At 38.7% G+C, this 14332-nt stretch overlaps 2 non-coding genes across 2 annotated transcripts; both read right to left on the reverse strand.

Moving 5' to 3' along the window:
- Nucleotides 1–4652: 4652 nt before the first annotated feature.
- Nucleotides 4653–4760, reverse strand: LOC141620180 (small nucleolar RNA R71). The gene has a single exon (XR_012531904.1). It is a non-coding gene; the product is annotated as a small nucleolar RNA R71 (small nucleolar RNA).
- An 8768-nt stretch (nt 4761–13528) lies between these two features.
- Nucleotides 13529–13635, reverse strand: LOC141620969 (small nucleolar RNA R71). The gene has a single exon (XR_012532077.1). It is a non-coding gene; the product is annotated as a small nucleolar RNA R71 (small nucleolar RNA).
- Nucleotides 13636–14332: the final 697 nt, after the last annotated feature.

Here is a 14332-nt window from a genome sequence, read left to right on the forward strand (position 1 = left end):
TTTGATGCGATTCTCGTTTATGTGACCTAATCGACAATGCCAAATGAACGCTTCACTTGGGTCACTTGATTTGAGTTTCTTTGATTGAATGTTATAGATATCATTAGTCGGATTCGAGGTCTCTAAAATGTAAATGCCATTGATAGAGGAAGCTTGGCCTATAACCAAGTCGTTCCTTGAAATAGTACAACGATTGTTCTTAATGACAAAACAAAAACCGTCCATGTCTAGCATGGCGATTGAAATAATGTTTTTAGAGAGTGTAGGCACATAAAAACAATTATGTAAATACAACTCAAATCCGTTAGGCAAAGCTAAAACATAAGTTCCTTTGGATTCGGCCGCTACTCGAGCTCCATTTCCAAGGCGTAGATCCACATCTCCCTTGCTAAGCCTCTCCACATCTCTTAAACCCTGTAAATGATTAGAAAGGTGAGAACCACAACCGGTATCTAGTACCCATGTCGTAGTGGAAGTATAATTTATATCAATAACATAAATTTCCTTAGGAATTTTACCTTTTGGAGTGATGATTCCTTCCCTTATATTTCGCAAATATACGGGACAATTCCTAAGCCAATGTCCCATGCCATAGCAATAATGGCACTCATCATTAACTTGCTTGAAGTTTTTGACTTTCTTTCCCTTCTTCTTGACCCTTTTGCCCTTGGAAGCAAGAACTTGATTGCTTGAGCTCCCACTAGTTTTGGCATCTTTATCTTCCAGAGACAAATACCCTATAGATTGTATGAGGTAGTCTTCCTGAGACGGGCTCACACGAGATCTAGTAGTAGTGGGTGGTTTATAAGAGGTGATGAAGTTAAGGTTTCCATCCGAACCTATCCCAAAATGAAGTTCTCTAGTAGTGTCGAAATCATTGTTGGAGCAAACGTCGTCAAGAACATTGTGGTAAGACTCAATAGTTATCGGTGCGGTAGCGTTTGATGGATTCATTGTAATGAACTACAAATATGGAGGAAAGGAAATATTAACATTTTGTCTTTTTAAATCATACTTGTAATTAAATTTAACAAGATATGAGCATTTATATAGTGACCTCTACCCAACTATATGAAATGATTCCAAGACCCAAATTCATATCAACTTAGGGCACGGTGTGCCGAAATACCCTTTATTAACATAACTCGGTGGATTAACCTTTTAATCGATTCTACTTTTAGAACTCTTGGTCGATGATATTTACATTAATATTCATCTCTAGCCCGAAACACATCCGGAAATCGTCGTGAATACTTTCGTTGAGTACAACCCAAATTTCGAATAAATGTGTCCATAATCCTAACCCATATCAACTTAGGGCACGGTGTGCCGAAATACCCCTTATTAACATGAATTCGGTGGATAGACATTCATCACCCACTTCCCCTACGTAATAAGGTTTGTACCCCGGGATGGCCGAGTGCACTCCCTCGCGAAATAGGTTTTCATGGTTTCTACTATTTGGTAAGGCTAAGTCTCAATTGATTGTTTTAGCGAGAGGTCATGTCAATTTATTATCTATCACGTTTTAAGTGAACTAAAGCGGTGAACTACGATAATTTTAATTGACACGGTCGATGAACTCGATTAGATGAGGATGCATGTTTTAGTTATGGCGATTTAGCGATGCATGTGACATATAAATAAAATGCAAAGCATAAAAATAAATCCTAGTATGGCCTTCCTAAAATAGAAAACTATTTAACTATTACATATTCGGAAACCAACTCCATTGGTCCCTTGAACTTCGGTTGTGGCATGCATCTCGAGGTAACACCGTCTTTATGTATCGCCATCTTGAAGAAATCCGTTTTTGGGAACCCCGGAATGAATAAAATTACATAACAAATTACATAATTTCCTATTATACATTTGTAACTATAATAAAATAAATCTATTAAATTACAAGACGGTGATACGAGATCACAATAAAAATTACAACCGAATCGATATTCCCATACATTTCGGGTAATACCAATTAAAACTAAGGCCATACTAAGTAAAATTACATAATTCAAAAATTACATAAATTAAAATTATGACAATCATAAAGAAAATGCAGCATTATAATATGTATGAACATGCGCAATTTTATGCTAAATCGCCTTTAAATAGCCAATATCGTATATTACTCGGTTTTTACGGATTTGCGTGATTCAACATTTTATAATCACAAAAATTACATAAATTCATATTTATGCATAAGTTAATTACCCTAACCTCTTAGGACTCAAAATTTAGTCTTCACTAATTATTTGACCATAATTAACTCATATTACCAAAAATTGTTCATTAATGGACTTAAAATTATAAAAAATAAGCTATAAACTTCAAATAAATCACAAAATTTCAAATAAATTCAAAATTTAAAATTTAAACTCATGAACATTCTGGAAAAATACCATGACACTCATAATGTTCAAAAACTTAGGTTAAAAATTTCGAAATTTTATCCGGAAAAACAATGTTGCGGTTTATCGGTTTTAACTAAATAATCATAAAAACATGTGAAAAATTATATTCATCAACTTTTAAATTTTAGATCTGAAAAATATAATAAAATGCAACATATGATGTTTTTCCTTAGTCATAGAGTATGTTTTACTAATATTTCACTAATAAAGTCACTATTCATGCTATTTTTCTTCAAAAATCCATAAATCATGCAAAAAGACTTCACTATAGTATTATTTTACACACATCTTGTAAAATTGCATGTGACAACATACTAAATTTATATGACCAGATTTGAAATTTATCTCATATTAACCTATTTTACATCTAAATCCGAATTAAATAATGAAAAATCCATTTTTCGAGCATAAGAAGTCCAAAAAATATGAAACTTTACAGGTTATCTCAAAATAATATATGTGACAACATATCCAAAAATCACTGGAAAATTCGAAGTTTAGCTAATTTTAGTCCGAAAATGACATTTTATTCATAAAATCATATTTTTAATGCCATTATTGTATAATATGAACAATAAAAATCCGTAAATTAACCAAAATATCCTAAAAACATTTTAGGACCAGAAATTTTAACATGCATAAATTAATTTCGTTATATATCATAATAACACAAATTATACAAGTTTTATATGTTAATCTTTATAACTCGGAAAAACTTTTAACCGATTTGCATGCAAACAACCATGGCTCTTGATACCGATTGAAAGAAAAGTAGATCTATATACTTAACATACTCATATATGTTTTAATTTAATTTGTCATAAAATTAATAAATGATCTTATGCATGCAAACTATAATCAAAATAAGAGAAGAATCTTCCATCCTTACATTGGATTTTCGGTTTTAGGGCACAAGAGAGATCTTCTTCTCTCTTGTTCTTGAGCTTTCCTTTTGGATGAACAAAGACCCAAGTGTAGGATCTCTCCCAAGGATTTATACCCAAAGCACACTCTTAATTAAAATCAATATTATAAATACTAGTACAATATTAATTTGTAAGGAAAAATGACCCAAAATAATTTGGTCTTAGCTCCTAAAACCGGGTAGGAGAAAGAGGAAGGAAGAAAAAAAAAATATTTTTATCTCTCTCTAAAATATTTTTGATAAGATGAATGAATGAAAATTATCACACACACATGCATATGGTGAATGATCAATTTTTAAACAAAAGACCCTTTGTTCTTTTCTAGGTGAAACCGGGTAGGAGGGTGGAGGAAGGCCAATGCATGGGCTTGGTGCTCTTCCACAAGAGACACTAGGTATGCATGCCTAGTTGTAGAAAAATGATTACATCTTCCACTAATTTAATTAACATTATAAGAATATGTTAATCACACCCAATATTTCGGTCCATATGAGGATAAAATGGATTCCATTTTATCTTTGTCAATTTGTCGATTTGTCAATTTGTCACATGTCACATGTCACATAAAATTGCTATGTATTTTTAACATATTAAAAATCAACGTATTAATAAAAATACGTCATGTACAAAAATCGACTTCAAAATATTTTACCAATTATAAATCACAACTAATTGTACTTATAATAATTCATTCAAATTTAATTGTTTCCTTAAACAATAATTTCATCTGAGCAATGATACAATTCGATTACTCAGACCGTATCTCATTTAATCAAATTTCAATGTGATACGTAAATTTTACTTCCAAAATCGTCCGTCAATTTTCAAGTAATTTAATTAACTCGTAACGTTATACGATTAATTAAATGATCAATTAAGAGTGTTGCCCTATAGGTATGACCTAGGGGATCAACTGATCACCACCGTCGCACGATAGTAATGTCAAACTCTAGTCAACCAATCATTACCGATATGTGTGGACCAGTTAACAGTAAAGAAATTACTTCCCAATTGTACTCTTTATAATGAGACTTAAACATGTGATCATCATGATCAACAATCGTGATCGCATTATTGTCGGAGGACACATATTCCAACAATTCTCATATGGAGACTTTTTGTGACTATTGTGATGCGATTTCTCAAACCGGAGTTACTCAAGACCAAATTCGATGGGTCTTATTTCCTTTTTCTTTGATTGGTTCCGCGAAACAATGGTTGAAGAGCCTAGATAAGGCTACTTGGTATTGACTCTTGGAAGAAATTGGCACTTGCTTTCTACAAAAAATTCTATCCTCCGGAAAAGACTAACATGTTGAGAGCCCAAATCACCGGGTTCAAACAAAGGGACGAGGAATCTTTGTATGAAGCATGGGAGAGATTCAAGGACACTTGTCGATCTTGTCCACACCATAGACTTAGCGAGTGGTTCCTTGTACAACAATTTTGGAATGGTCTATATGAAGACTCCTGAAACATTCTCAATATGGGATCAAATGGTATGTTTAACGAAGTTGATGACAATCAAACATGGAATAAGATTGAAGAAATGGCGGTCCATAACTCACAATATAGTAGACCTCGGAAGGCTACTAGAGGAGGAAAGCATGAGGTGGACTCCATTACTCAATTGGGTGCTCAACTTAGTGCTCATATTGACACCATTAATTTGACGTTTGAGAAGGCCATGGTTAAACTTGAAGAGGCCTCCAAATCACCCAAGCAACATGTTAATGCTATGGTAGCATCATCATCAATTCCAAGTGGAGTATGTGAGAGTTGTGAAACTTTGGGACATGACCAAAGTGAATGTAGGGGAACAAGTGAACAAGTGAATGCTTTCCAAGCATACAAAAGTGGCATCCCTTATTCCAACTATTACAATGAAAACACCAAATTCCATCCCAATCTTTCATACAAAAGTCAAAATGTTCAAAACCCTCAACAAATATACACCCTACCTCCAATGAGAAACCAAGCTCAAAGACCCTTTTACAATCAAAACCAAAGTTATCAAAATCAACCTCCATACAATCAAACAAATGACCAAGGTTTTGATGTTAAAAAAGCGGTCCTCCAAATGCAAAAGAACCAACAAGAATTTTTCACTCAAATGCAAAAGGATAGCCAAGCAAAAGACATCACCATTAACAACATACTAGCTCACACAAAGATGTTGGAGACCCAAATGTCTCAATTAGAATCTTCTAGTTCACAAAGACAAAAGGGGCAATTGCCACCTCAAGGTAATCCACCAAGACATGAGTCGGTGAGTGCCATCCATTTGAGGAGTGGTACGAGGTATGAAGGGCTGAAGAGGCCCGTTGATGAAGATGTTGTGAATTCTAGTGACAAGGAAAGAGTTGTGGAAAATTCTAGGGAAGAAGAACCCACCATTCCAGAAGTTTCAAAGAAGACCGAAGAGAAGGCTAAGGAGAAAGAGCCTAATGTGATTCGACTTCCATTTCCAAGTCGTCAAGTTAAGCCCAAGTTTGATGAATAACTTGGAAAGTTTATGGAGATTGTGAAAAACTTGGAAGTCTCAATTCCATTTACGAAATTGATCAATCACGTTCCGGCCTATGCGAAATACATGAAAGATATTCTTACAAAGAAGAAATCCATCCGGAAGCTTGAGACTATTGTTTTCACTAAGGTGAGTAGTGCCATCCTACAAGGAAGTTCACCTCCAAAACTAAAGGATCCGGGAAGTTTCTCTATTCCATGCACCATTGGGGACACCACAATCAACAAAGCTTTATGTGACCTTGGGGCAAGTGTGAGTGTCATGCCATACTCGGTGTGCAAGAGGCTAGGAATGGGAGAGCTCAAGTGCACTAATATCACACTTCAAATGGCGGATCGATCAACGAAGACACCTTTAGGGGTATAGGAGGATGTGTCGGTAAGAATTGGCAAGTTCTTCATCCCATTGGACTTTGTTATTGTTGACATGGAGGAAGACTCCAACATTCCTATCATTTTAGGAAGACCTCTCTTACACACCGCGGGAGCGGTGATTGACGTGAAATATGGAGAACTAACACTTGAAGTGGGAGATGAAACAATCACTTTTAATCTTGACAAGACAATGAGAGCTCCCCGCTTACATGAGCCATGTTTCATGGTTGATCATTATAGCCGAGAAAGTGATAGGAAGAAGTTGACATCTCAATGCAAAGAACAAGCTATAGGTAAAGAATCACCACCCATATGGGAGAAGAAAGTGGATAATCTCCAAGTTGCTCCATCCAAAGAGCAAGAATGTTTCAATAAGAATGAGAGCTTAAATAGCTCACCACCACTCATGACAAGAGAAGAAGAAGGCCTCATTGGCCATATTGACAAGAAGAAAGAGGAGTTGTTCTCATCAACTCATGATACTATTGGGGAACAAGTAGATGAAGTATGCGGTCTATGGGATGATGAGTTTGAAGGGTTAGTCAAACCTTATATTGGTAATGCTATGACCCAAGACCAAGGCTTTGGTGACCATTTCCACTCAAGTCACCACAATGAAGAACACAATGTGCAAAAGTCTATTAAAGAGTTTTATAATAACAATGAACAAGCCTTCAATTACTTCTTCAAGGTGTTGAGCAACATCAACAACACCTTGGCTATGCCCCCTTGACATCTCATACATGGATGAGAGTTTGGTGGAGTCTTCCCTAAACCACCATTTGTAAATATTCTAACCCCTTAACTTGCATTTTACTTATTGTATTGCATTTTTGTCAATTTTGGATTTATATTTTTATGCTTTGATCAAGATTATCATTTTGAGAGAAAGTGAGGGAGGGACTTATATGTTTATTGATGTGTAGTGTTTTGACATAGTGTGGGGATAGCAATTGCCTAGGCTATCCAAGCCTTCGTAGTGCCCCTACAATGAAGATCAAAGGAACGAAGAGGAAATGACATGGTTTATATGAATACCCACGGGTGGAACTGAATCCGTGAGGTACAGGGACAATCCGAGCGGCCTGACAGCAATCCGCTCGTCCTGGATGAAAAATCCGAGCGTCCTGGGAGAAAAACGCTCGTCCTGAGAGAGCTGGAAAGGAACATTTTTTCTCTGACTGAAGATCCGAGCGTCCTAAAGGAATCCGCTCATCTCAGTAAGGATCCGCTCGTCCTGCTTCTATTACAATCTGGGATTTCTCCCTGACCAAGAATCCGAGCGTCCTCAAAAGAATCCGCTCATCTCCCTTCAGAAAGACGTTCGTCTCCTGCAAAAGACGCTCGTCTCAGCACGAGCTTTCTTTTCTGAAACAGCGGACAAAGAATCCGAGCGTCCTGACCACAAGACGCTCGTCTCCCCTGCTGAAATTCAAATATAACGGGATTAAAACCCCCCTTTCCCATTTCATTTTACTCATTCAAAACACAAACACATCTCCTAAACCCTCAATCCCTCCATCCATCAAAACCAATTTTCTCAACCAAATTCACCCAAATCAATTCCAAACTCCCTCAAAACTCAAACAAATCACTCCTTTGTCAACAACAAGCAATTAAAACACCAAAATCCTCAAAGTTTGAATCGATTTTCTGGGGTACAAAGGCAAAATTCGAATTTCCTAAATCGATTTGGGTCTTATTGAAACTTGAGGAATTCAAGCAAATCTTTGGGTGTTACTACATACAAGGAGAAGATGGCTAGGACAAAAGGTGGAAACAAGGCACTTCCAAAGAAGAATCTCTCAAAAAGGCAACAAGCTCTTCAAGCTTCCAAAGCTTTGGCGGTTCAAAGGGCAAGGATGGAGATTCAAGAGACTCCTATGGTGGAAACTACTACTCCGGTTGTTGAGCAACTACATGATTATCCGGAGGTAATTTTCACATCCGATGCTCATAGGAAGAAATTTGTATCCCTTGCTAAGAAATTTATCTTACCCACCAAGTTTATATGCCAAGAGACCTTGACCAAATTGGGTGTCTTTGAACAAACCAAGAATTTCATCGAGTCCATGGGATTGCTTACTTTGTTTAATATGAATGAATTAACCTACTCATCCCTCACCTTGGAGTTTTTAAGCTCATTGAAAGTTACAAGGGTGGAGACTCGAACGAATATTGAATTCCGCCTTGAGAATGTTGATAGGAAAATGTCCTTTGGTGAGTTTGGTAAAGTTTTTGGCCTTAGCAATGACTCGACCTATGTGAAGGAACCCGTAACAAAATATGATCCCGCTCCTTTATGGAAGGCTATTACCAGAAGAAAGTTTACGTCTTACTATGATTGTCGTGCCCTTTATGTCTATCATCCGGGCATAAGGGTGTGGCACAAGGTTGTTGGGCACACTTTGATTGCTAGGAAGGGAACAAACCACTTCACCGAACTTGATTTTATCTATCTCGAGTCGACCTTGAATGTTGATAGAAAGTTCACCGCAAAGTACAATATTCTTCAACTTTTAATTGAGAGGTGGCTTAATATCGATCATGGCAAGGAAGGTGCGGCCTTTATAGTAAATGGGGGATTGGTAACTTGGTTGGCAAAACACTTCAACCGGGACTTCAACAAAGATGGTACTTATAAACCGGTTAAGGGAGGCCACCTCATTGATTTAGCCACTATGGTTCACAAATTCCATTGCGTCAAGAATGACACACTTGACAACAAATTCGGGTGGTTAACAAAAGATGCCAAGTCCTTGACTTTACCAAAAAAAATTTGCCGACTCAATGTCCATAGGGCACACTACCTTCTCCCACTCTCCGAGGAAGCCGATTACATAATACAACACCAAAGGGAGGATGTTGCCGAGCCCTCCTCCTCTATTATCACTCCACCCTACCCGTTCACCTACCATGAGTTTCGACCCGAAAATGTTACGGCGGGGAATGATTACTTGACTCTTTTGATGCAACAAATGCACAAGCAAGCCCACAAGGGTCGAGTCAATGCATATAGAGCACAATATCCGTCTCTCTTACATCTAGTTAGGCAAGGACTTCTAGAACCATCTTGTCCTTTGCATAGTTGGGCGGATAGGGAAGTTTTTTTTCCTAGTGCTTCTAGGGGTGTTAGCTTGGGTGAAGAGGAGGTTGTTGTTGAGAGTGATGGAAAAGAAGATGAAGGAAATGAAGAGAATGAAGAAGGTGAAGAAGAAGAGGGTAGTGAGGAAGAAGAAGAGAGCTCAAGTGAAAGTGGTGAAATCTCCGGTCTATGGAGGTAGATGAGGATGACGATGCTAGTGAGGAAGTCGGAGATGATGATGAAGATGGGAGTGACACCGCCTGTAATACTACGGTTTTATGAGTCTCTGAGTACTCTATCGAGTAGGCCTTACTCTGTCGAGTAAGGGTGTTTTGCGTTTTAAAATAGTTTCTGACCTGTAGGGTACTCTATCGAGTAGCCTTAGGTACTCGATAGAGTAGCCGGCACTCGATCGAGTATGTCAGCTACTCGATCGAGTAGCCGGTTTACGGGGTGATAATTTGTCGGGTTTTGTTAATAATGCGATTAAGTATATAATTACTTCCGCCACTTTTCTTTAAACACTTTTAAAACCTAATTGCTTTCAAAAGAGAAAACAAACTACGTTCTTTGCATCAATCGCATTATTGGCAAATCCTGGAGCTTGGAAGGTCGGATTTTACCTTTCTTTATACCTTTGTGATCCTTGCATCGAGGGTAAGATCTACGTACCGTTTTTATAGTGTTTCGTTAAAGTTGGTTAAACCCTAATATTGGGATTTAGGGGTTTTGTTGTATTTCGTGATTGGTAGTGATTTTATGTTTGTATGTTAGGAGGAGGATTGGTAGAAGAAGCCTTTTGATATCAGCTGTTGAGACCGTCCTCGATTGTGTTGCTGCTTTCCGGGGGATTTCCTACTCGCATTAGTCCCATAATGTGTTGTTGGTGTGTTGTGGTTGTTGAATATTATCGTATTCGTATTGTGACGGTTGTTGGTCTTGATTGCTGTCTAATGGTTGTGATTGTTTGTCTCTGGTTCTCGAGATGCGTTCTCGGCTGAGTGGAGTCACTTGCGGGAGTGGCTTCACGCCCTAGTTTCGCCCTCCGTGGAACCCGCCACGGGAGGGGATGTGCACATTAATGGGACAGGGTTATCGCTCGGTATGATGAGCGGGGATTTGGTGGGTACGGCTGCGGTCCCCCACTGGCAGGGCTGGTCTAGTGGACAGTCGGTGACAGAGATTGATTGGAGTGGGTGTGATTGTGTGTGTGACCGTGTGAGCTGCTTGTTTACTGTGTTGTTGGTTTATATAAATTGTGTGATTAGTACTGACCCCGTGTAATGTTTTAAAAACTGTGGTGATCCATTCGGGGGTGGTGAGAAGTTATTGAGCAGGTATTATATGACGCGCATGGGATAGCTGGGATGAGTCATCACGTGGCAGTTAGAAGTCTTCCGTTGTGTCAGACAATGTTTTAAAGCTTTGATAGTTTTAGTAGTAGACCGTCTGAGGATGTTGCATTTCAGTTTATCAGTTTTGGTTTTAATCATGTAATCATTTAAACTATATTTACCTTTAAAGTACGTTTCTTTATTGTCTTATGATTATCATTGCCTCGGGTAACCGAGATGGTAGCACTTCCATGCCTTAAGTGGTCCTGGTAAGGCACTTGGAGTATGGGGGTGTTACAAAATGGTATCAGAGCGACGATCCTGAAACCTGTAACCAGTGAATCTAATGAACCTAGGGAGTCTAATTAAAATGAACCTGGGGTAGAAGTTGTAGGAGCTAATCCAAAGAATTGGGAGACGTCCTAAAGTCGCGAACTCCACCTACAATTTTGAACCGGTCACCATGGGATATGAGTCGGGATCGCTATGTGTTTATCTTGTGAATTGTGTATCTATATAGTTATGTGTGACATGAATCAGTGGATGTACGTATGTGGATAATGGGGAATGTGTAGAAAAGATGATGATGATGTGATTTCGTATGTTGTTGGTTGAAAGCATGTCGCATGATAGTTGGTTTACAATGTTGGTTGGAATTGTTAGAAAAGTGAGATACGTGCCTAATATATAGTCTTATTTCAGCACGTATTTCTATGCATATTTGTACTATTTCTATGGTATTTTGCCCCGAATTGGCTACTTTGGTTCATTTTATCTATTTTGTAGAAATGAACGCGAAAGTAGTGGAATCGTACCCTTTTTCGTCCTTTTTGCATGCATTTAGAGGAGACGGGATTTTCCTGAGTGAGATACTGTGTTTGGAAGCATCGTGGCACGCAATACGAGGCACTTAGACGCGGACTTGAGCTGAAGTGAAGATGAAGTACTTGATCGAGGAGTTTTACCACTCGATCGAGTGGTTTTCACGTCCTCTGATGGTCGATCGAGTGGTTTTTCACTCGATCATTAAGCTGCACAAAGACCTGTTACTCGATCAAGCAGCTTTCCAGTCGATCGAGTAGAAATTGCTGAAGAGTTGGTCGATCGAGTGGTTTTAAACCACTCGATCGAGTGGTTTCGTTGGTTTTGGGCTTTAAACAGCCCGTGAGTTGTTTATTTTCGCTAAACTTATTTTGTTTGCTATTTAAGCATGCTTTACTAGGTTAATTAGGATCATCTTTTCATCTACCAACTCTCTACTGTTAACATTATTACGTTGCTTCATCCTTCTCTACTGTTACTTTATTTCGGGATTGTTTCACTTGGAATTTGTGTTCTTTACGCCGGATTCGCTTGGATTGTAATTCCTTCTCTCCCTTTAATAATAATTAATCATTTGTTTGCTTTTATTACTTGTTTCATTGCATTTACTTCTTTCCCCTAATTTTCCTTATTGCGATCTATTGTTATTTCATTATGTTTTCTGCTGGAATTTTAATTGCTGTTAGTTTAATTAGCGATATGAGTAACTAAATCCCTTTCATGTTGGGATTAGGGAATCTGCGGTAGAAATATGACGACGTAGTAAATGAATTAGATGAATTAATTATGAGACTCTGTCACCATAGCAATTTAACTGTATTTATCCGACCTAGTTGAGTGCACGCTTCTATGCCACCCTTTAATCTGGCTAAAAATTAATCCTGGATCGAAAGATTGGACTAAATAGGCCTGCTATGAACAGTAGACTACCCTAATGAGGACGAAAGTTAAGTTAGTGGTATTTTAGGATAGAAAGTGGACCGAAAGGACCTTTCAACATCCGTCTCACATTAATTCGTCTGAGTCATTTACAGCTGAGTTATTGGACTACCGTAGTGAACCGAAATCCCGACATGTCCCTCTCTTCTTGATAGTCTAAACCGATTTTCTGCCCTCATTGCCTTTGTTTTTATTTCTTTTTTCCTTAAAATCTCGTAGTTTAGAAATCAATTCAACAAAACCCCCCCATTGTTACTTTAGGACTAGAATTAGGCAACTGTTAATTACATTACCTCCCTGTAGATTCGATACTCGACTGCCTCTGCTACATTTTAGTTGAGACCGTTAGGTTTTATCTTTGATAGGGTTACGATAGCCGTGTCAAATTTTGGCGCCGTTGCCGGGGAGGCAATTGTTACATTATTAGTTGTTTATTTTTAGTCTTTCTTTTCAGTTTAAGGGACATCCATTCCTTAGACTATTCTTATATCCTATTTGTAGGTTCTTCTTATGCGCAGGTCACAGGGTGGTGAATTATTGCCTTATAATCTTGAGCTTGAGAAATCTTTGCGCGAGTTGAGATGATCACAAAGGGTATTACCGACAGAGGAAGAGCTGAGTACTCTGTCAAGCTTTTACGAGAACGAGCTGTTCGAGGAAAATCCACCTTCATCTCCAGTTTCCAATTCATCAGCTGAAACAGTCATTTCTCCGGACTTTCTAGAAATGGCCGAAGAAGCAACCATTGCCAGTCACTCTGAACCGACAGCTGCAAATCTCTATAAGGGATTTGTATTACCAGGGGAGGCAAGAAAATTTGAACCAAAGCCTTCTTATATCAACTTGGTTGAAAGGAACCAGTTCGGGGGAGCTGCAAATGAAGATGCAGCTAAGCACATGGAGACCTTTATAGATTATTGCTGCTCCATACTCCCACCAACTGGCGTGACACCAGATCAGATAAAAGAAACCATGTTTATTTTCTCACTCCGTGATGCTGCAAGGGAGTGGTATAGGGATTTGGACCGGGCTGCTCACGGTATAACTGACTGGAATTCACTGGCTTTAGCATTTTACAAGAAGTACTTTTCTGCATCGAAGACTATTGCCATTAGAGCTCAGATCACGAGCTTTAAACAGGGGCCTGATGAGAACTTTCATGAAGCATGGGTCCGTTTCAAGAAGCTGGTGCGAACCATTCCGCTTCATGGGTTCGAGAAGTGGAGTCTTTGCAATCAGTTCTATAATGGGTCAGTCGACGATCGAGAGCTATTTTGGATGTCTTTGCCAATGGCCGATTTGCCGAGAACATGGGAGAGACTAAGGGGTGGAAGATCATTGATGATTTGGCCACCCATAAAGTCAAATATGGGAACTCCGAGGCAATCAAAGAAGAGCTGCTGAATCTTCTTCTCAGAGCCGCACTTGAAGCTCTCACTGCAAGATTTGATAAATATGAGTTGGGAGGAGCTTCCAAAGGAGGGATGTATCAGGTGAATGCTGTGTCAGACGGTCCTTTCGTCTGTAGAAGATGTGGAGGAGAGGGACATGTCTCAGATAATTGTCCCAACTCCTATGAGTCTTGTGCTGCCTTTCAACATTACCGGCAGAACAACACTTATTACGAGCCGAATGTCCATCCCAATTTGAGGTGGGAGTAGTCAGAATGTGCTCAATCCCACTGCTCCTCTGAATCAGCAGCAGCCGTATATTCCTCCACACAAGAATCAACAAGGCTTTCAGAAGCCTCCTTCTTTCAATCCTCCTAACCATGGGGCATCATCTTCCGGTGGGGTGAATGAAATAAGAGAGATAAAGTCTATGTTGCAATCCATTACAAAGCAGTTGCAGCTGAGTGATCAACAGAAGGACGCGTCTATTAAGGCACTTGAAACTCAAGTTGCCCAATTG

The sequence above is a fragment of the Silene latifolia genome, chromosome 1 (genome assembly GCF_048544455.1).
Source record: "Silene latifolia isolate original U9 population chromosome 1, ASM4854445v1, whole genome shotgun sequence".
Lineage (NCBI taxonomy): Eukaryota > Viridiplantae > Streptophyta > Magnoliopsida > Caryophyllales > Caryophyllaceae > Silene > Silene latifolia.